At 37.7% G+C, this 22,314-nt stretch overlaps 1 long non-coding RNA gene across 1 annotated transcript in view; it reads right to left on the bottom strand.

Annotated features, from left to right (window-relative positions):
* The window catches only part of LOC137097398 (uncharacterized), a 28,431-nt gene that overhangs the window by 1,440 nt on the left and 4,677 nt on the right, over positions 1–22,314 (bottom strand). The window contains exon 3 of the long non-coding RNA XR_010910203.1: positions 1,002–1,106. This is a non-coding gene — a long non-coding RNA (uncharacterized lncRNA). The remainder of the gene's footprint in view (positions 1–1,001; positions 1,107–22,314) is intronic.

The following is a 22,314-nucleotide window of genomic DNA, read 5'->3' as shown; positions in this document are numbered from 1 at the left end:
AATAACTATCTGTGGTTGCACACTAAAGAGATCCCCCATAGCGTACTGTATTTGATCATAATTCTTGGAGGGGGGGGTGAATGCTGATGATGCACCCCCCAAGAGTTATGATCAAATATAGTACTCTATAGGGGGGTCTCTTGGGAGATGCATGCTGATGATGCATCCCCCCCCCAAGAGCTCAAACTGGGCAGAGACATTCCATTTTTCTCCATAATCACTTTCTCAGCTGCCCTATTACTTCCCTTCTTCTCTCATTGCCATTCAAATAACATCAGGTTGATGTTCATGGGCAGCTCTCAGACTTACCCTTGCTTTGTATAATAGGTTAGAGTTAGGTCAAAGAAATGTTTTGGATCCTGGGCTCATATTTTGCCTACAGTTTGTTGGGAGGGCCTTTGTGGTCTTTTTCCACAATTATTGTATAATTTCTCCCTCTTATTGTCCACTACTACTAGCCATGGGTTATTGTTCTGCCAGTTACATAACTGGAGTGATAATTTCAGGTCTGTCCATCCATGCGACCTACCCCACAACCTCCCCAAAAACTAAAGCATGAAGTAACAACAATTTGTTAAACAGGAATCAGGCACATATTCAGTTTCTCTTGTCTTTCTCTTGTCTTTGTTATGATAACCCCAGATAACCAAACCAAATCTAAAGTTGACCAAAAACTTATTCATAACCCTTTTGGTTCTTAAGTTGCAGAGTGGTCCCTGGTCAAAGTGATCCCTGGTCAAAAAAGGTTGGGAACCACTGATCTTAAAGTATAGATTGAGCAAACCATCAATTGGATACACTGGGGGCTATAGTTCAGTACAATATGTTCTAGAAACCCATCAAACTGTGAAACTGGTTCTGAATTCCTGGTGTGTGTGTGTGTGTGATGCAAAACTAATGCCTCAGTCTTGGAGAGAGCAGATATCATCATGTCAAGCTGGTAACTTCAAAATTATCAAATTACCCATATTTGATCATTCAGTTATCCACAGATTTCTTACCTTATGAATTTCTCTCTCTCCTCCACATTACTGAAAATGTAAACACTGCAACAATGTATAAATTCATATCGGTTTTAAAATGATTTGCACACAGAGCAGGTTAATCTGGGAGAAAAGGAAGAGAAAGAGTATTGATTAATCTGTCACCAGGCATACAGTACAATGCTAGCTACCCCAGCTATGCTTGACTGGTTTTGTTGGAAACAGCCTTTGGGATATGATGAAATTTTCTTGACAGCTTCAGAGGTCCAGTCCATCAACACAGGCTCTTTCGGTGTCATGTGTGGCTACCACAGCCTCCAGAGATCAACTGAGCAGTGCACTGAATAATAACAACATGATGATATGTGTGAGTGTTGAATAATTTAACACCATGCTTCTGCACATGCTGCAGTGCTTTAACATTATCATTGGTTAACAAGAGCGCACATATTGCCTCTCATTGTATTTAATCCAAAATACTTATATAATTAAACTGCTTATGTAACAGTGCATTCCTGGCAATACTATGCTTCAAAATGGTTCTTTCTCAAACATCGTTGACATGTCTTCTTGTACTCCTTTGGGGCAAGTTAATATTGGAAAGAGTAAAAATATATGACAGGGTAAGATTTCAAAATACAGCTCCTGGTATATTTAGAGAAGTAGTAGTGACGAAGGAACAGTAGACACATAAATCTGCTGTGGCAAAAACATCTTAATCTCTCTCTGTGTGTGTGTGTGTGTCTCTCTCTCACACACAAATATGCACACAATGATTTTGTATACTGCAATTCAGTGTGTTAGATGCACTATAAAGGTTTATGCCGAATTAAAAACATTAGACTTCATGTTAAAATGAGATTGCTAATGTGGAGACACACTATAGTTGTAATTGTTGTGTGCTGTCAAGTTAGCTTTGCTGTATGGCAATCCCATGAATGAAAGATTTCCAAGAAACCCTGTTATCAAGAAGCCTTGTTTAGGTTTTGCACATTGAAGATTATGCCTGTATTGATTTAAGCACATAGCTTGCTATTTCTCAGTCACCCCTTACTTTTCATTGACCATTCCATAGCCTTGCCAAGAGTGTACTGTTAAAAAAGAACTTATTGATGGATTTTAATAGATATTGGTTTTATATACTCTTTCAACTGCTGTTATATATAGTACTATTTGTTGTTCCATGATAGCAAATGATAAGAATGATTGTTGTTATATAAATAATTGGCATATGCCATTTACAGATTCTGGATACAATTATGAACAAAATCTAAATTGTGTATGGGGAATATGACCATTTTCACAGTATTGTTTCATAGTGACAGCATGCTCTTTGGGGCCCTTCCACACTACACAATTATAGGACAACAATTCCATTTTATCTCCCATAGCAATATTTTGTGGAGCCAGGTTGCTCCTACGTTTTACAAAACTACAAATCGAAGGATTCTATTGGGTGTAGCACTATGGGTGATTGGTGGCTGATCAATTTTGGCAATTCCTCTTTCAGAAGATCTGACATTCCTCTGCATTATAGTGTGAACAGTATTGTAATTTATCTGCTGGCACAAAATGTAGAACTAGTAGTCTTCTCCCCCCCCCCCCCACCCCCGTTTGCTTTAGTCATGTACCATTTGTGTCTGCATGTATAAAACAAGAAGGACAATACATTTTCATAAAAGCTGTGAAGTATAATGGATAATGATTTTGGAAGAAAATAAGCACCATTAATTTCCCTTCTAGCTGTCAAAAGTGAAATATTTTTAAAACCTCTCAGTGCTTAGTGTGAATAGTTCACAGTGTGAATTCTTATCATCTCAGAGTCATATTTCTAGGATGAGAGTTCGATCCCCTGCCTATTACCTTAGGAATCCCATGGGCCTTGTACGCGTTCCTTGTTGCTTTGTATTGCAGTTTTATATATTATGCTTATAAAAGCTTGTACTATACATTAATGGTTTGATTGATGTTTGCTCAAAGGGTACAGATTTAATGCATGCCAATGACACCAGTGTTATTATCCTATTTTGTTTTCTCCCTTTCTCTTACGGATGGATGTAGAACATTCATTTTTTCCCATTCAAAATACTCAGCTACTAAATGCCTCCCCCCCCCCCCCACAAACACACACACTTTTCCCCTTTCCAAACAACAGCCCTGATTCAGACAGACAGCAATGTGGCCCCTGGATTCAAATTCACCTGGTTCCAACCTAAAGTTGATTCCGCCTCTTCTACATTACTCAAATAAGTATTTTGATGCGGTTAATGATATCCAGTGTTATTAACAATGCTCATTAATAAATCTGCTAATGATGTTGATGATGATGATGCCCGATTTGAAAAGTTGACTACAGATCCCAAGTGTAGATTCTGCAAGGAAGCAGATGAAATAATAGATCGCATCCTCAGCTGCTGCAAGAAGATCGTGCAGACAGACTAAAAGCAGAGACATAACATTGTTGCTCAGATGATTCATTGGCACTTGTGCCATCAATACCATATGCCTGCGACAAAGAACTGGTGTGATCACAAGCCTGAAAAAGTTACAGAAAATGAACATGGTTTTATTGTTTTAATAATTATTATTATTATTTGAAACACAACAAGATGAGCTCACAGCAAACAAGATCATTCTGCTGGCTGTTGTATTGGATCACATGTCGGACACTTCCTAAGTATCTAGGACTGTATGATGTATCAGCAAATAATGCATGCGGATCCCAGTAAGGTGGCCTTTTGCAGCTGGCAGATGGTAATTTTGTCAGCGCCGATTGTGTTTAAGTGCAGGCCAAGGCCTTTAGGCACTCCATGTCAAACTACTTTGGACTTCTGAATTCAGACAGATAGAGTTTTGGAGCACAATATTCCTGACCTCACAATCGTGTTAAAAAACAAAATATGGATCACTGATGTTTCAATCCCAGGTGACAGCAGGGTTGAAAAGAAACAACTAGAAAAGGATTTAAAGATTGAACTGCAAAAACTCTGGCACAAGCCAATCAAGGTGGTCCCAATGGTGATCGGCACACTGGGTGCAAAGCCTAAAGTTTTCAGGTCTTTATGGAAGGTGGACAGGGTAGGCTGTCTTTTTGATATTGTGCTTTCAAGTCAACTCTGACTTTTGTTTATGGTGCTGCTATCATAAGGTTTGCTTGGTTTCCTATTTCTTTCCCCAGTGTTATTATTTTCTTCATTGTTCTTTTTTTTTTTTAAATGATTTTTATTAAGTTTTTCACAATCCACACAAGGAAAGAGGGGGAACAAAAAACAAGGAAATAGATCAGTAGGAAAGGGAGAGGTACACACAAAAAAGACAAAAACCCACCATATCTAACTAACATCTAATACATACAGTACAACTACTCAAACTATTCTAAAATGACTTCCACTCCAACCTCAGGGTCTTTTCAAAATAATTCTTCACCTTAATATCTTTTCTTATCCCATTGTTTTTTCAACTTTCTTTTCATAATCATATATCAGGGACCAATCTGTCCTCCTCAAAACTCTTCCTTCATTTCTTCTCAACAAAAAAGTTAATTCGTCCATGTCTCTTATTTCTTTAATTTTCTTCCACCAGTCTTCAATACTCGGAACCTCACCGTTCTTCCAATATTTGGCAAAAACCATCCTAGCCGCCGTTGTGCAGTAGGTAAATAATTTATCTTCGTTCTCATCCAATTTACAATCATCATCTGTAAAACCCAGAAGATAATATTCGGGTTTCTTCTTAAAACTTTTATTTAATATTTTTTGTAATTCCTCATGAATAATAGACCAGAACTTTGTTGTTTCTCTACATGTCCACCACATGTGGTAAAAAGTGCCTACTTGCTCACTACATTTCCAGCACTTATCTGATACATTTTGATACATATGGCTCAGTCTGCTCGGAGTCAAATACCACCTGTAAAACATTTTATACCAATTTTCTTTTAAATCCATAGCATATGTATATTTCAATTTTTTATTCCATATTCTTTCCCATTCCCCAAAGTGGATGGGCCTTCTTATATTTTCTGCCCATTTAATCATAGAGGTTTTCACCTGTTCTGTTTCTGTCATCCACTGGAGCAATTTATTATATAATATTGTAACCGTTTTCCTTTGTGTTTTTAGTATTCTATCCCATATATTCTCATTCCAATCGAAACCTGTTTTTTGGTCTTGTTTAAAATAATCTTTAATTTGTAGGTAGTTTAACCAAGTTATATTGCTAAATAAAGTCTTTAATTGTTCAAATGATTTCATCTCTGTTGTTCCCTTCACCAATACATCCTTATATCTTGGCCATGTCCTCCATCCTAGTAGTCTTCTTTGATGCGCCTCCATTGCTGAAATCCATAATGGTGTTGTGTTATAAAAAAGAGCTTTATACCTCATCCATGTCCGTAATAGGGAGGCTCGCACGAAATGATTGCCGAAATTTTTCTCCTTCATCTCTCTATTATACCATATATACGCGTGCCATCCCACTCTTAAGTCATGACCTTCTAAGTTTAGGCACTTCTCTTTATCTAAAGTCATCCAGTCCCTAATCCAGGACAGTGCACAGGCCTCATGATAAGTCTTCAGATCGGGAAATCCCAATCCTCCTCGTGTTTTCTTATCTATTAAGTTCACATAATTAATTCTTGGTCTTTTTCCTTTCCAAACAAATTTCATTAAGTCTTTCTTCCACTGTTTGAACAGCGTTTGACTTCTTATTATCGGTATATTCTGGAACAAAAACATAAGTTTTGGTAATACATTCATTTTTATCAAAGATATTCTACCCAGAAGAGATAATTTCAGCCGGTCCCAGTTCTGCAAATCCTTTTGGACCTTCTTCCAAACTGGTTCATAATTATTCTTTAAAAGTTGTCCATTTCTGGCTGTGATCCAGACTCCTAGATATCTAATTTTCTTAACACCTTCTATTCCAACCTGTTGTTGGATCTTTATTTGTTTCTCCTTATTCACATTCTTAAATAAAAGTTTAGTTTTCTTCATGTTCATCTTAAAACCTGCCACCTTTCCAAAATCTTCTATTTTGTTTATCCAACTTTGTATATTTTTCTCCGGGTTTTCAATTGTACCTATTAAATCATCTGCAAACGCTCGTATTTTGTATTCGAATTTACCGATTTTTGCTCCTTTAATCTTTTCATCTTCTCTAATTTTCTTCATCAGGATCTCCACTGCCATAACAAAAATTAATGGGGAGAGTGGACAACCCTGTCTCGTACCTTTCGTGATTTCAAATTCTTGAGTCACTTGCCCATTCACTTTTACCTTAGCTTTTTGAAATTCATAAATAGCATTAATTGCATTATTAAATTTCTCTCCCATGTCCAACTCTTGTATCAAAATCTTGAAGAAATCCCAATTCATATTATCAAATGCTTTCTCAGCATCTATTGACAAAAGGGCAAATTCTTTTTGATGATTGGTCTCATAATATTCCAAAAGATCTAGAACATTGCGTATATTTTCTTTCATATGTCTATTTGGAAGAAAACCTGTTTGTTCTTCGCCGACCCACTTACTTAAAAAAAATTTTAGTCTTGTGGCCATAATATTTGCAAACAATTTATAATCCGTATTTAACAAGGAGATCGGCCTATAATTTTTGATATCGTTTTCCGATGATCCTTCTTTATGTATCACAGTTATTTCTGCCTCCTTCCAGGAGTCTGGAACCTTTCGATATTTTAAAGCTTCATTCGCTATAACTTTAAAAATAGGTATCAACTGCTCTTTAAACGTTTTATAAAATCCTGCCGTAAACCCATCCGGTCCCGGAGCTTTATCTGCATTCATTTTACTTATAGCTTTCTCGATTTCCTCTTCTGTTATTTCTTTGTTCAATTCTTCTCTGTCTTCATCTGTTATTTTATCCAGTTTCATTTGTCCAATATATTCCATAATATCCTCTTTCTTTATGTCCTCCTTTGTATATAATTGTGTATAGAAAGTCCGAAACTCCTCCAAAATTTCTTTGTCCGTTTTCAAATCCTTGTCCTTGGTACTTATTTTAGCAATATGATTGATTTGCCTCTTTTTTCTAACCTGGTTTGCCAACCATTTACCCGGTTTGTTAGCATTTTCAAAAGCCTGTTGCTTTAGAAATTTCATCTGTCTTGATTGGAATTCCAACTCCACATGGTTTTTTTCCTGTTTCAGTGTCACCAATTGTTTCTCTATTCGTTTAGATGGGTTTTTCTTTAATTCCATTTCTTTTGCTGCTATTTCTGCCCTCAGCTCATTTATTCTTTTATTTCTCTCTCTATTCCTTCTTGCTCCTTGTTGAATAAAGTGCCCTCTCATGACTGCCTTAAAGGCATCCCAAACCACTCGTGGCTCCATTGAATCCAATCTATTTGTTTGTAAGTAGTCCTGGATTGACTTCTTGAAATATTCTTTGTCATCTTCCGTTTTTATTAAGTTCTCATTTAATCTCCATTTTCTATGATAATTTTTTTGATTTACGACCATTTCCAGAGGGCAGTGATCTGATAAGTCTCGTGGCAGAATATTAATCTCTTTCACTTTAGTAGAGAGGTTCTTAGTAATCCAAACCATATCAATTCTAGACCAGGATTGATGTCTATTCGAGAAGAAGGTAAAGTCTCTTTTATCTTTATTTCTAATTCTCCATGCATCTTCAAGATCAAAGTCTTTTTGTAAGTCCATGAATTTCTGGGGGAGTTTCCCTCCCTTGAACTTCTTTTTCTTCAAACTTTTATCTATCTGACAATCGACGACCCCATTAAAGTCTCCTGCCAAAATCAGTTCATCAAACTCTATTTCTTTTAACTTAGTATTTAAAAATTCAGCAAATTTTCTCTTCGGTCCATTGGGGGCATATATATTACAAACTAATATTTTGGAATCTCCAATTATTATTTTCACTGCCACACATCTTCCTTCTGTATCTCTAAATGCCAATTCTGAGTCTATTGAGTCCTTTACATATGTAACCACTCCTCTTTTCTTTTTTTCATAGGCCGAATAATATTCCTTTCCTAATTTTTTATTCGGAAGGTGTGCCACATGTTTATCACAGATGTGCGTTTCCTGTAACATTATTACATCAAAATTTTGTTTCTTCAGGCTCCTCCATACTCTCTTCCGTTTTTGGGGGGAGTTCATACCGTTAATATTATTCGAAAAGCATTTTATTTGTCTCTCCATCATTTTATTTATCCTTATCTGATCCCAATCCTGTGTCGCCAAAAGCCAATTCCATTGTTTCAGTTGCCAATTGTTCCGATCTCTGACCTCCTTTTTCTTCCTTTTTCCGTGGTGTCATTCTCTGTGGTTTTGGTTCTTTTCCTAAAAAGCCATAGTCCTTTGGTGATTTATATCTTGCCTTTTTTGCCTTTACTCCTTTCCTTGGTGTAGATAATCTTCTTTCTTCACCTTCCTCTACCTCTGCTTCCTCTTCCTCTTCTTCTTCTCCTGATTCTTCTTCTTCTTCCTCTTCTCCTTGCTCTTCATCTCCTTCCTTCTCTTTCATAAGTTTTTCATAAAAAATCTTGGCCTTGTGTTCTGTTGTCAACCAATATCTTTCTTCCTTGTATGTCACCATTATCCCTTCTTTTCTTTCCCACCTGAACCTTATCATTCTTTTCTTCAATTCTTCTGTTAAGAAAAAATATTTTCTTCTTCTTGCTAGGGTTGCCTGTGGGAATTCCTTCAGAACCGCAATTTTCTTTCCTTTGTAAAAGATTGGTTTTTTATTATTGTTATAGAGCACATCATCTCGTACCTTCTTTCTTGTAAATTTCACTATCACGTCTCTGTCTGTCTTGTTTCTTCTAGAATAAAATGATGATATCCTGTAGACTTGGTCCACCTCCTGTTCTAATTCATCTCCCTCACATTCCAAGCAATCTGCCAGAATTTTGATTACCAATAATCTTATATCTTCTTTGTCATCTTCCATTATATTTCTGAGTCTCAGTTGAAAATCCATTTGTATTTGCAGTAGTCTTTCTTGTTCTAATTCTATTTTTTCCCTTTGTCTGTCTAGTCCTTTTATTTTTTGTGTCATCTCCTTTTGCGTTCCTTCTATTTTCTCTTTAGAGGCTTTCAATTCCTTTACTTCTCCATCCAGCTGTGTTATATCTTTCCTTATCTGTCCAAATTCCTCTTTTATTTCTGTTTTCATTACCTTAAATTCTTCTGTCATTTTGGTAATTATTCCTTCTTGTTTCTTATAATACTCCTCATGTTTAGTCTTCATTTCTTCCTTCAATTCTGTTTTCAACGCATCTTGTTTCTCTGATATCTTTTTAATCTCTTTTAAAAGGTTGTCCATTTTAGGATTTATATCCAATGATCCTCTTCTTGACTCTGCTTTACCTGGAGTTGTCATTTCCCAATTGCCTCTTATTTCCCAAAGATCTTTATTCTAATTACAGCTATTATCAATTATAATATTAATTTTCAAAGCAAAAGTCCATCAATTTAATTTAATTTCGTAACCGATTGTAATATAAACCAATTTCTTACTTCTTACTTTTTACTTCTTAAAGATCTTCAATTATTCAATTATTGACAAATTATAAAGTTAATTCATTCACTCATAATATGTCTACCCACTAAAGTTTGAAATCTAATACTTTCACTAATTTTAATTGATTTTGTTTATTTTACTCTAATTTCCCCCCTTTTAAAAAGGATATGACACTATATTGTCTAATGTCAATTTCATGTAATAATATAATGACTACAGTGGGCTATCAATTTATCAATTTATCACAAATATAAAATTTCTAAAATATCAAATTTCTGATAGGAAGCACAAACTCTTTTCCTCCACTTGGGAGCACCAAACTTTTAGATTAGTCCTTTACTTATCTGTTCCTCTTTATTTTTGTTCCTTCGATGGTTATTTGTTATCCAGTTCTCCTCCCTGTTATAGTAACTTTCATCTACTTCTCTTCCTGGTCCGATGTCGTCTTCTTCTCTTCCTGGTCCGTCGTCGTCTTCTTCTCTTCCTGGTCCGTCGCCGTCTTCTTCTCTTCCTTGTCCGTCGTCGTCTTCTTCTCGTCCTCGTATCTCCTCTCCGTCACTTATATTTATAACTCTTATGCTTGTTCCACCACTTCTTTGCTCCTCCAATTCTCCCTGTCTTCCAGATGCACAAATTCCTCCTCTGCCAGTCTGTAGCGTTTTTTCTCTATGATCCAAAATGGCGCCAGCTCTCCTTCCGCCCCGTCACTTCCTCCTTCACTCCTTTCCGGCCCCTCTTGGTTCCTCTCCTTTCTTAGTCCTCCAGAGTCTCCTGCCTTCCTGTTCCTGTTCCGTCACTTCCTTTACTTCTTGCAGCCAGATTGTTTATAGAGAAGGCTAGGGTAGACTCAACAATAATGGCGTCAAGGTCAGTGTTGTTTATCTTTCTTTCTTCCGTCTCTAGTTCCAAAAGGAGCCTCCACTAAAATTGCGTGGGGGGCTCTTTATCTTCCTTACTTCTTTTGTAGTAAATTATAATATATATATAAAGATTAGAGATTAATTTCCATAGATCAACTTATTTTCCATTAATTTAATCTAATTTCGCCAAGTTTCCACTTATCCAATTTAATCCAATTTGCCCAAGTTATCAAATCACCTAAATATAATTTATATAATTTATGTTCCTTGATTGTCCTTGTTCTCTGATTCTATATTCTTTATTCTTATTATTTGTTCCTTCTTCAGCCTTCCTTGTCTTTCTCTTCCCTCCGTTCCTCCCTTCCTTCAAATATTATTAATTTGGGAACACCTTCCCGTTACCTGGGGTTGGAGTCTTTCTTTTTTCCTTTCCCCAGCCGGGGTTTCTTCTATCTTCCTCTTCTTCTATTTTGAGTGGTTTTGGCGGCGGTTAGACAAGCCTCGCGGCTTGATCCTTGCAGGGTGGCTCGCTTCCCCTTCCCGCTCGGACCCTCTCGACTTCTCCTCCTTGAGGGGGGAGAGATCTTTGGGGCCTCAAGCGTCCTTGGGGTTCACGGCACCTTTGCACTCAATCCGGCAAAGGGGGGAGCTTTTTTAGCTCTACCTAACCACCACAACGCTGGTCCTCGTCGGGAGCTCCCTCTCGACGAGGCTATCCCGTCGCCATGTCCACCGGAAGTCCTCATTTTCTTCATTGTTCTGAAGAAAATCAGTGGTAGAAACTGATTCATGCAATTTTCATGCCCAATAGATATTGCAAAGACCACATCAAAAGGGGCAAGAAAGGGGAGGCAATCCAGCAGCACCCAATTGGTTCTGGTGCTGCTAGGCTGTGCAGATGCTATCCAGCCTCTGGGCCAGCTTTGGGTCATGCAATACAGACACCCACCAGCCCCTGAGCTGTCTGGTAGGTGTGAACCATGGCAACACTGATGCAGAGTAGCCTACTGGATGGCCCTTGTGGCCTCTTCCAACTGTATGATTCTATATTCTGGATCAGCATCGCAAATTGTGGCCTGTGTAGATGGGCCCTGAGTCTTCTTCCTTACAATCATCTCAAGAAATAGACTCAGGACTCATCTATATGAGATAAATGAGTCAATTCAGGGGCAAATGGATTCAATTGTGGCCAAACAGATCAGCACCCCACTGTAGATGAGCATTGCTATTTCTGATCCATGCAAATGAACCCTCAGTCAATGGAGGCTTGGCCTACAAGAACTGATGCTATATTTTCTCAGTCCCTAAGGTGCTGTATGATCCATTTACATACTGCTGTTCCCTATCTGTCATGATAGATCAGTTGCTCTTAGCCATGACAGCTATATGACACATGACTGCTCAGGAACAATATGTTACCAATTACTTGCTGCTAAGGAATAATGGGAGAAAACTATGGTCTTCTTTATGGCCTTCCTGGAACCATCTAGCTTTAAGAAAGATGTAGCAGAATTTGGAATATTATGTTTTAAAAGAATTTGTTATTCTTAATCCATGACATAAAGACTAGTTGCTCGCACTGCTCATTAATCAGACTAAAAGAGATATACATTAATAATGTGCTAATTTCTTCATGGCTTGATAATTATTTTTAAAATCATTTAAAAATAATTAACATGATTATTTTAAAAGTAATTTTAATATAATTGAGTTAATTATTTTAAATAGTTCAAAATTTTTAATTTAAAATAATTAACTTGGATAATTAATTTAAGTATATCAATGGGGAGGAGGAGATAGTAAACAAATAAATAAATACATGATTACAAATTTAACTCCAAATGCCCCCAAATCCACAAAAATGTCTTTTAAAGCAAAAAGTCTTTTAAAACAATGGATGAACATTAGGGCTGGGTAACCACGGAAACATTTGTTTCTAAACTCGATTCGTTTTTAGGGGGGTTTTGCGTTTCGTTTTTTAAAAGAATTCCGAAATTTTTCTTTAAAAAAGTTCGAAATATACGAAATTTTGTAAATTACGAAACAATTACGAAACAATTACGAATTGATTCGTTAATGGCGGATGCGATTGCGCAATATGCAAAAAAAACCCCTCCAAATGGGACAGGAGGAACTTCTGAAGCTTCCCTCTCCCTCTGTTGTTGACTGTTGGTGTGATAATTTATTTTTTGTCACTTATAAAACAAACAACAACCCTAAAACTTGCACCAGACATATGGAAACAATTACGAAACAATCTCGAAACAATTTTGAAACAATTACGAAATAAATTGAAAAATTTGTTTCGATTTTTAATTGCTCCTGCATGGCTCAATATCGGATCGTAAGCTAATTTAAATATGAATTAATAACGAATTATGAAATTAACGAATGAAACCGCCCAGCCCTAATAAACATGACTTATTACACTAAAGTAGATAATGCCCAAGTCCAGTTGGGTAGATCAATGGAATTTAGTTCAATACTGACTTGCCAATCAGAAATGTATTCAATGGGTCTCCTCAAGTTGGAAACAAATTGAATTTAAGACGAAGACAGTACCAATTGTTGCTTTTATGACAAAAAATGTACATCATTTCCCAAAGTATTTATATGTCTTCTAACATGACACATTCACAGGTGCTGGATTATCTGGACCTTTGGTATGATTCACAGGGGTTCGTATTGTGCTTTTGTATGGATTTCTCTTGTTGGATTATTTCTGGTTCTCCATAATGGGATATAATCCAAGAGGTCTTAATTACAACAAAAATTCTATGCGATTAGCAACTTGAAGTAAACTACACCTTGCTCTTTCAGTGGTGAAAAACACGTATATCTTCTGTAGATTACAGGTGAAAACTCCAGTGAGTATATTCCATAAATCAATAGAATTTTACCCATCATAAACTAGCTAGCTATGTGTCAGATAAGTTGAAATTGAAGATTCTTGTGAACATGTTAGGTTTCTTCCTGATATAAGCTTGAAGAGGAATGTGCCTTCCTTCCTTCCTTCCTTCCTTCCTTCCTTCTTTGTATGTTGTGGTATAACCCAATCACTGATTTACCTTCTAATGGATCTTTATCTGCCCCTTGATTTGTTTTCAAATCTCAACCTGCCTCAGTTATTGAGTACTCAAAGGTTAAGCTCACTATCCTAATAGTATCTAGTGTCCTGTTCCAAAACATCTTGTTTGTAACATGGGTCATTTTTGAGTTAGTCAACAGTCCCTTTCTTGAATGGATTTGATTGTGACATCCATCAGCATTTTGTGTATTCTGTGTTTGTCTTCTCTGCACTGAGGAATGCCCTTATCTTCACACAGAAAACTTCAACAGCTTTGCCTGCACACGCTCACTGTGTCCAAGATACAATCTGAACAGAGTTGTAGGCAATGCTATTAATGCTATCTTTTGTTATATAACCAAGACAGAAACTCTGAAACAAATCATATCCGTACAGTAGGAAAAGCACAGAATGTACTGGAAAATGTACAGCCTGTAAAGCGTCACTAGACAGTCAACAGAATGATGAACAGATTTTGGAGGATGTGAAATGTGCAGCATAATTTCAAGTTTTGACCTAGATGAACCATTTTGTAATATTCCTTAAAGGAAAGAACAAAAAGACACCCCTCCGACAGCTAGAATGCTCATACATGGGGGAGAAATGTAGCTTACCAATCTGTTTAGTGGATGATGTTCAGCACTATGAATAGCTCATTTAAACTTCAGATTTAACCCAATAGCAGATGTACCCTCCTGTTTCCCAACATATATATATGTATATATATACTGACATGATTACAGCCATCATTTTTCACTATTTCTAGGAACATCAGCAGCATGCACAAACCCGTTCTCACTCTGTAGTATTTCACCAATTCACACTCTTCCTCTTCTTTCTCAAGCCACCCATCTTTTTTCACATAATCATAGAATCACAGAGCTGAAGGGGGACTCATAGTGTCAGGACCCAGTTTTCTGGGCCTGGATTCTGGCGCCAGAAATCAGGGCCCCTGACATAGAACACTGATAAGGCACCTGCGACGGTTGGCCCTGAGAGGAAACGGCTAGCAGTTTGGGCGAGTGAATTCCGTGGGGTTGTATCTTGGCAGGAATTACATCTTTGAATTGGGGGAGGGTATATAAGGGAGTGCGAACCGGCGCCAGGTACTCTCGGCTTTTTGCATGTCTATGTTTCCTGTAGTAATGTTTCCAGTGATACCAGAGCGTGGTCCTGTGTCTTCATTTGGGAGCAGCTGACACATAGGCTAACAGGTCCAACACCAGACTCTGGTGATGTAGCTGATACAAATATAGCTTAAGATTCCACAGTCCTACTACAATAGGAAAAGGGCACCATTTTCATTGACACCTCCTATTTTTTCCTTGCCACATAGTGATGGATTCTGCCTTAAGGCTACTATTTTTAAACGGCATCTCTCATAATCAACATGTCAAAAAGTGGGTACTCTTGAAATGTGAAACATTGAGCTAAACTCCACAGTGCTTAGAAGTCATAGTGTGGTTACTTGCAACACTTGGAAGTTTTTTTAAAAAATAGTGTATGTTTTCTTGTGTGTACATGGTGAGTATCATTTTCTAATTGCTTTTGATGGACCTTTTAAGGAATTTTGGATACAGTGGGTAGAATTTTTCAAGCTTTTAATAATTCTCTTTACAATCCTACAGGTTTCAGTCCTTTAAGTAATGATAAAGTAAAACAAAAGTAACAAATATTCTCCGATATTCTGCACTCACTAGTTGGTTATATATGTATAACTAAGTAATCTTCCTGGCCTGATCCTCAAGTCCACCCAATAGCTGCATTAAGTGAAAGAGGTTGTTTGGCTGCATTTCCTTCCTTCTTCTCCCAGCAAGTGAGCCTGCGATGGGGAAATGCAATAGGGATCCTTATTTTCATTGGCAGAGCCTGGTTTGCCAAGGTCTGCTGTGGTCTTGAAATATCATTCTCTTTGCATCATAAACAAATGGCTGCAGTGTTGAGGATAACATTAAAATACTGAATTACTTTGGAGGGATACTAAGAAATGACATCTTGAGTACCTTTTCAGTCTCTGTATGTTCTGAAATAATTTAAACCAACCATTTCATATATTCCTCCAAATACTCCTCATTTTTATGCATTTTTATCCTTCCTACTTGGGGAGGGGGAGAAGAAGAATCAGGACTGACTTTTCCAATCCAAAGTGACCTATTGATAGATATCCTCTAGGGTTTGATTCCAGGATCCTGGCACACAGGTCCCATATACAGTACAATTGTGAAGTAAAATGGTGTCCTTTATATAAAATACAAAATCAAAAATTGCTTTGTGAATGTTTTTAGGGGTATATTTTCAAGCCATGAATGTTGGAATCTTTGGATGCAGAATCCGTGGTTGCAGAGGGCAGTCAACACTTTGTTTGCAACCATTGGTTCTCTCTATTGCCTCCAGCTGTTCCTTTTTCTCATATGAGGTTTTGACACTCCCCCTTTGAGCACAGAATTCATTTTTATCTCTCTCTCTCACGCACCTTGGTTACTATGACTTGATTGGTATATGAACAGAACAAATCTACTACTCTTTTCTTTCCTGCTGGTATGTAAAGGAATTCAGAATATTTAGTACATTGAAGGGTAAAAAAAGGTTCCTGCCATGGATGCAGTGAATGGCTTTGGGATCAGATGTGGCACAAGCTGGTTAGCCAATCATTGCAATAGGAGATTTGCAAACACAGCGAGAGCCACAAATGGATTAAACAGAGAAAACAATGAGTGAAGCAGGATGCCAACTGGCAGAATTTCTCTGCTCCTCCATCTCGGCAGCTTAATCTGCCCAAAAGCCTGTGGTAGGGAGACTAAGCTGGGGGTGGAGAAACAGGAGAAAAAGTGTCTTGCAGAATTTGCTTACATCTCTTGAATTCACCAAGTGAAACCCATTCCATATTCATGAGCCTCTGAGGAAGGCATCTGAAAGAGCTGTAAATTGGTTTCATCCGTATACTTGTCCACCTGTTGAAGGAAACTACTACCTTTCATAAAATCTGCATTTCATTTGCAAAGTATGTGGTTCCTATATGCATAACACAGTAGCATCTACATGCCAACCGGAAGGTGACAGAATCAAGTGAACGATTAAACAAAATCCCTGAGGATTTCTACATCTGCAGCTACTGTTCACAAATCACAGTGGGTGTGAGATAGTTTGAATCACCACTTTTACTTACATGACTTTAGGGGTTTAATAGGAGTGAGACATGGAAAATCATCACTTATCCTCATTGTCACACATGTATATGCACAGAGAGCAATAGAGAGCCTGCTTTTTTGATTCAGCACCAATCACCCTTTAGTCTGGGATTGTTTTGGTGACTTACATTGGCATACATAATGTTGCACAAGACGGTGCATTTCACAAAGGTTGTGTATCTGAAACCGTAGTGCTACCATTGTGTAACACTTGTATATGAGGCATTGTTACATATCATATAACTGGTTATGCAACAGCATGATCATGCACCATGTAGTGTAACTCTCAGCATACCCAGGCTGACATGCATTTATGCTAAGCAACCATTGTCTCTTAGTCCTAGTTATGACAATGGTTTCAATGCATGGCTGGAATGAATTGAAAAGACTCTCCTTTCTTCAGCTGTAGTTTTATCTCTGATTAAGATGTAATCTGAACCCTGAAATGTGGTTAATCTTAATTATAGATAGGTGAAAAAAGCTTCATAATTAATGGTCAGAGGTTTGTGTCAAAAAACCCTACCTAAGATTAGCTACAGTGGTTAACCATAGTTAGGACTGTCATGTCATCCAGATAGTCTGGATGACATGACAAGGTATGCATTAGGCTTGGGCGGTTTCGTTCGTTAATTTCGTAATTCGTTATTAATTCGTATTTAAATTAGCTTATGATCCAATATTGAGCCATGCAGGAATAGTGTGAGGAGTAAATTAGATTCGAAACAATTTTTTCAATTTATTTCGTAATTGTTTTGTAATTGTTTCGTTATTATTTCAAAATTATTTTGTAATTATTTTTGCATGTCTGGTGCAAGTTTTATAGTTGTTGTTTGTTTTATCACACCAACAGTCAACAACAGAGGGAGAGGGAAGCTTCAGAAGTTCCCCCTGTCGCATTTGGAGGTTTTTTTTAGGATATTGTGCAATCGCGTCCGCCATTAACGAATCGATTCGTAATTATACGAAATTTCGTAAATTTCAAAATTTTTAAAAGGAAAATTTCGGAATTCTTTTAAAAAACGAAACGCGATGGACCCCTAAAAATGAAATGAGTTTAGAAACAAATTTTTCCGTTGTTACCCAGGCCTAATATGCATAGAAAATCATGGCTAAAATTTGACCACAGTTCATATATCACAACCAGCTGCAGTTAATCTAAAATAGAAGCATAGATGTCTTAACTGGGCCTCAGAGGGCAGAGGAGGAGAGGAACAGCATGTGATCACAAAAGGCTTGCCATTGTTTAATACTTACTAGTATTATCATCTTTGTTTTGATCCCACCTTTCTCCCCATAAGGACTCAAGGGGGCTAACATCTATCCACACTAAACGTAATGAACAAAGCTACATGTTCTTCTTATATGAGATTGACCTTAAATTTTTGCCTTCACTTCTCTTGGTTTGATTTCATTCAGGGCACTCTTACTAAAAATAAAGAGAGGAGACAGAGAAGAGGGCAAATCAGGTCACATTAGACTCTATCTTATGTGAGTGAAACATTCCACCCAATAATTTCGTCTGGCGTTTTCTGCCAACCTACCAGAGGAGAGCTTCAAAGGGCTCCCACATTTCCCTAGTCATTCACTATATGTCCAGGGAATCATTCTACAACTCTTTTAGACTGCCTTTTCTTGGAAAGACTAACATTGCCAAAGGAGCAATTTCACACCTGCAATATCCCTCAAAGGATATTCACCCCATGCTACATTAGTGTGTATTATCAACATCATTCTGGTTCTTATTTCATTCTTCAATTGCTCCTCTTATTAGAGTATAGCTTGGCCAAGAAAGGAATCCCTTCCCAATCTTTTTCTCAGTAGCATAAAGAACAAGCTATACCATGTTATATTATGCTACTGGCCAAACAGCTTCTCACAGCAATTACCTGGTCTGAATTCATTCCTCACAATCCTATGAGACTTGGGGGTTTTATGGAAGTCAAGGTCTTGGCGTTCCTCAAAGGCTGCCTTCTTCCTAGATCCTTGGTATCAAAAAGTGCAAGGTGCCCATTTGCCAAAGCCCATTTTCACAATGCTTTTCACCAGGTGGCATTTGAATATTCACCATTACTGAGCCTTCTAGAAAGAGGGTAGAAGTGGAGCAGCCTTGAATGGCCAGTCATGCCCTGTCTTCCACGCTGTTCACATCATAACATGTTACAAGTGCATCTCCTCCCATCTGGAAAGGGCATGGACAAACCCTAAGTTCACACATATGGGAAAACACAGAATGTAGCTGGGGTGAAAAATATTTATTTTCAAGGTTTCTATAACACTTCCCAAGGTGCTATAAAAAACAAGACATCAGAGTGGCAATGACAAATAATTGCTCCTGGGTGAAGGTATTTGGGGACACTATACTTAAACTTATTGATGATATTGCAATAGAAAATAAAATAAAATAGGTGAACTTCTCTTTCTTTTTTCTGGATCATAATGCGCATTGTTACATACTTAATTTCACAACTTCTCTTTGTTGCACATAAGCAAATCAGAAATGGAAATGTGCAGACCAGAAGCCTGAAATATCACATATGGTTTCAAATTATCGACAGTGTGAACAGCAAGGATGGATTTTGGACAATCAAGTTACATCATCAGAATTTTTGGAAAGACTTACTGATATTGTAATTATACTTATGAAAGAAACTTTTGATCAGATAGACACTGGCAGAATCTTAGAAGTATGTTTGCAACATCTTTGTGTTGACAATTTATGCAATATACTCACATTCTGTCATTTTAAATGTTCTGATTTAAAATCTTTTCAATAAATGATCACCATGGCATAGAGGTCTAAACACTGCATCATGGCACTGGAGACTAGGGTTTAAATCCCTGCCTACTCAATGAAAGTTTGCCAACTTAAGTTTGTCATAAGTGGGAAATGACAAAAAGGTTGATAACCACAAAAATAAAAAATAGAAACAGAGAATGTTCAACCAATATAACAAGCATATCTATTTGGCTAACATGTTGTTTTCTCCTCCCTTCAACAGCATTTTCAACTTAGTTACCAAATTTGGAAGATGCAATTTGCCACTGAATTTCAGTGGTGCACTTTTCAGGGGTTAGTTGGGGAGGAAGTGGATTTTGTAGGCTGTGCTTTCTGTTCCTCTCCTTTGCTTAGTACATTCAACACCAAGACTTTGGAATACTTCAGCAAAGGATCGTTGCCTTGTCACAGACTGGAGCTTTAGTGCCTTGATGATACGACAAGCAAAACCATAAAAGGACAACCCAAGATGGGACAGTCATGGCTGGACCATAAGGAAGGCTAAGTGAAGGAAGATAGATGCTTTTGAACTGTGGTGTTGGAGGAAAATTGTGAGAGTGCCTTGGACCACAAGAAGATCAAACCAGTCCATACTCCAGGAAATAAAGCCGGACTGCTCATTGGAGGGAAGGATATTATAGGCAAAGATGAAGTACTTTGGCCACATAATGAGAAGATAGGAAAGCTTGGAGAAGATAATTATGCTGGGGAAAATGGAAGGAAAAAGGAAGAGAGGCTGACCAAGGGCAAGATGGATGGTTGGTATCCTTGAAGTGACTGACTCAACCTTGAAGGAGCTGGGGATGGCACAGCTGACAGGAAGCTCTGGTGTGGGCTGGTCCATGAGGTCACGAAGAGTCGGAAGCGACTGAATGAATAAACAACAAAAACTTTGAATAAGTTTAAATGCAGAAATATTCTATCCTCACTAAAACAAACAAACAAAAAACAGGGAAGATGTGAAAGTTCCCCTGCCCCTCTGGACTATAGATTATAATGGGCTTAAAATGAAGTACAAGGGATGTAATGCAGATTTAATTAGGTTGGCTCATGCTGTGTAGAAAAGAAATTTCAGTTTGCATCAAGGGATCATAAGGGAGGGAAAGCAACACAAGACCATGGCTGTCCCCCCTCCTTTGAAAACATAATTTTAAAAGACAAGTATTATTTGGAGGCTCAGAGCTGCTATTATTAGATTATTAGGTTTTCCAACAATGTTCAGTATCGAACCTAGGAATACACTACAGCTCTGTTTAATATACAGCACAGTTACTCATGTAATGGCTTTTATGTATAACAGCGATCAAGGAAATACTTTCTCCTTAAAGTAAATGGATCCTATAAAATATGCATTATATATTTAACAAAAAAGACAATAAAAAGAGTGGGGAAACATCAAACTTATTCTGATTCATCAGGCTGCACTGTGCCATAGTGAGAATGCTAAAATTGTTCTTAGTGGGAGGGCTGTGAAGAAAAGGCTGGTTGGTGGAGGAGGAGAATCAAGAGCAGAAAATGTTTTGTATTACTTGGCTGCTACTGAATATGGCAGAGGTGAGCCTGTCCAGTTCTGTGAATCTTAATGACACAATGGTATTTTCTCCTTGGAGAGATTTATCTGTTTGAAATAAGGTTTTACCAGAGCTGGTTTTCATTGCTGAGGATCAAATAAGGACAATAGTAATGAGGATCAAATAGAGACAATAGTAATGCATGGGAACCCCTTTTCTGCTAGCATTTAGGCTTATTGAAACCTAAGGTAAAGGTAAAGGTTTCCTCTGACATTAAGTCTACTTGTGTCCAACTCTGGAGAGTTGCTCATCTCCATTTGCTCATCTCCATTTCTAAGCTGAAAAGCCAGCATTATCCACAGACACCTCCAAGGTCATGTGACCAGCATGACTTCATGGAGCACCATTACTTTCCCACAGAAGCGATGCTTATTAATCTACTCACATTTGCCTGTTTTTGAACTGCTAGATTGGCAGAAGCTGGGCCTAACAGTGGGAGCTCACCCCTCTCCCTGGATTCAAATGGTCAGCAAGTTTAGCAGCTCAGTAGTTTAATCAGCTGTGCCACCAGGGGACCCATATTGAAACCTATATTCTTCAGTATTTCATAGATAAGAAATAAATAACATCAGAAACGAGATGACAAATGTTATTAATATTGAAGCACATGAAAACTAGGAGAGAATGCAGCGCTTGAGCCTACTGCAAAGGATATCACCCCACCGCTCTTTTTATAACCTTGCAGGTGAACAGAGTGCAAATTCCTTTTGCACTTTGAATTCGGTTTTCAGAAACTAAAGTAACCTTATGATAAGGGGGAAAACTTGGAGCACAAGAGGAAAACTGGGATATTTTGAAAGCAGCTGAAAAAGTGGAGCGACAGAAGATAGATTGGGATTATCCCTTCCAAATCAAGGCAGTTGGAAGATGAAACTCCATTCTGCTTCCCACAACTGCTGAATAGCTTTGCTCAGATATTTCCTCTTCCTCCTCTTCCTTGCATCCTTCCACAGCCAAGGTCAACTTTCTGAAAATGCAGGTGAGTGAATTTTCCATAGCAACAGTATCTGGATGAGAGGGGCTTGCAGTTTGAAGCCATCATGTCACTGAGAGAAGGAGAGGGAGAAGGAAGGAATGAGACCATTCATGCTTGTTCCTGTCCTTTACAGATGGTGCATCCACACTGTAGAATTATTACAGATTGATACAATTTTAACTGCCATGGCTTAATGTTATGGAATGATGGGAGTTCTAGTTTTATATGGTCTCTAGTCTCTGGCAAATAATGTTGGCATCTCCACAACCTACAAATACCAGAATTCCATAGAATTGAGCTATGACAGTTAAAGTGGTGTCACACTGTATTTACACAGTGTAAATGCACCCAAGATGAGCTTTCTTCCTCTTGAAATCCAGCATTGGTA

Source organism: Anolis sagrei, chromosome 6 (genome assembly GCF_037176765.1).
Source record: "Anolis sagrei isolate rAnoSag1 chromosome 6, rAnoSag1.mat, whole genome shotgun sequence".
NCBI classification, from domain to species: domain Eukaryota; kingdom Metazoa; phylum Chordata; class Lepidosauria; order Squamata; family Dactyloidae; genus Anolis; species Anolis sagrei.
This window is presented reverse-complemented; position numbering and strand designations above follow the sequence as displayed.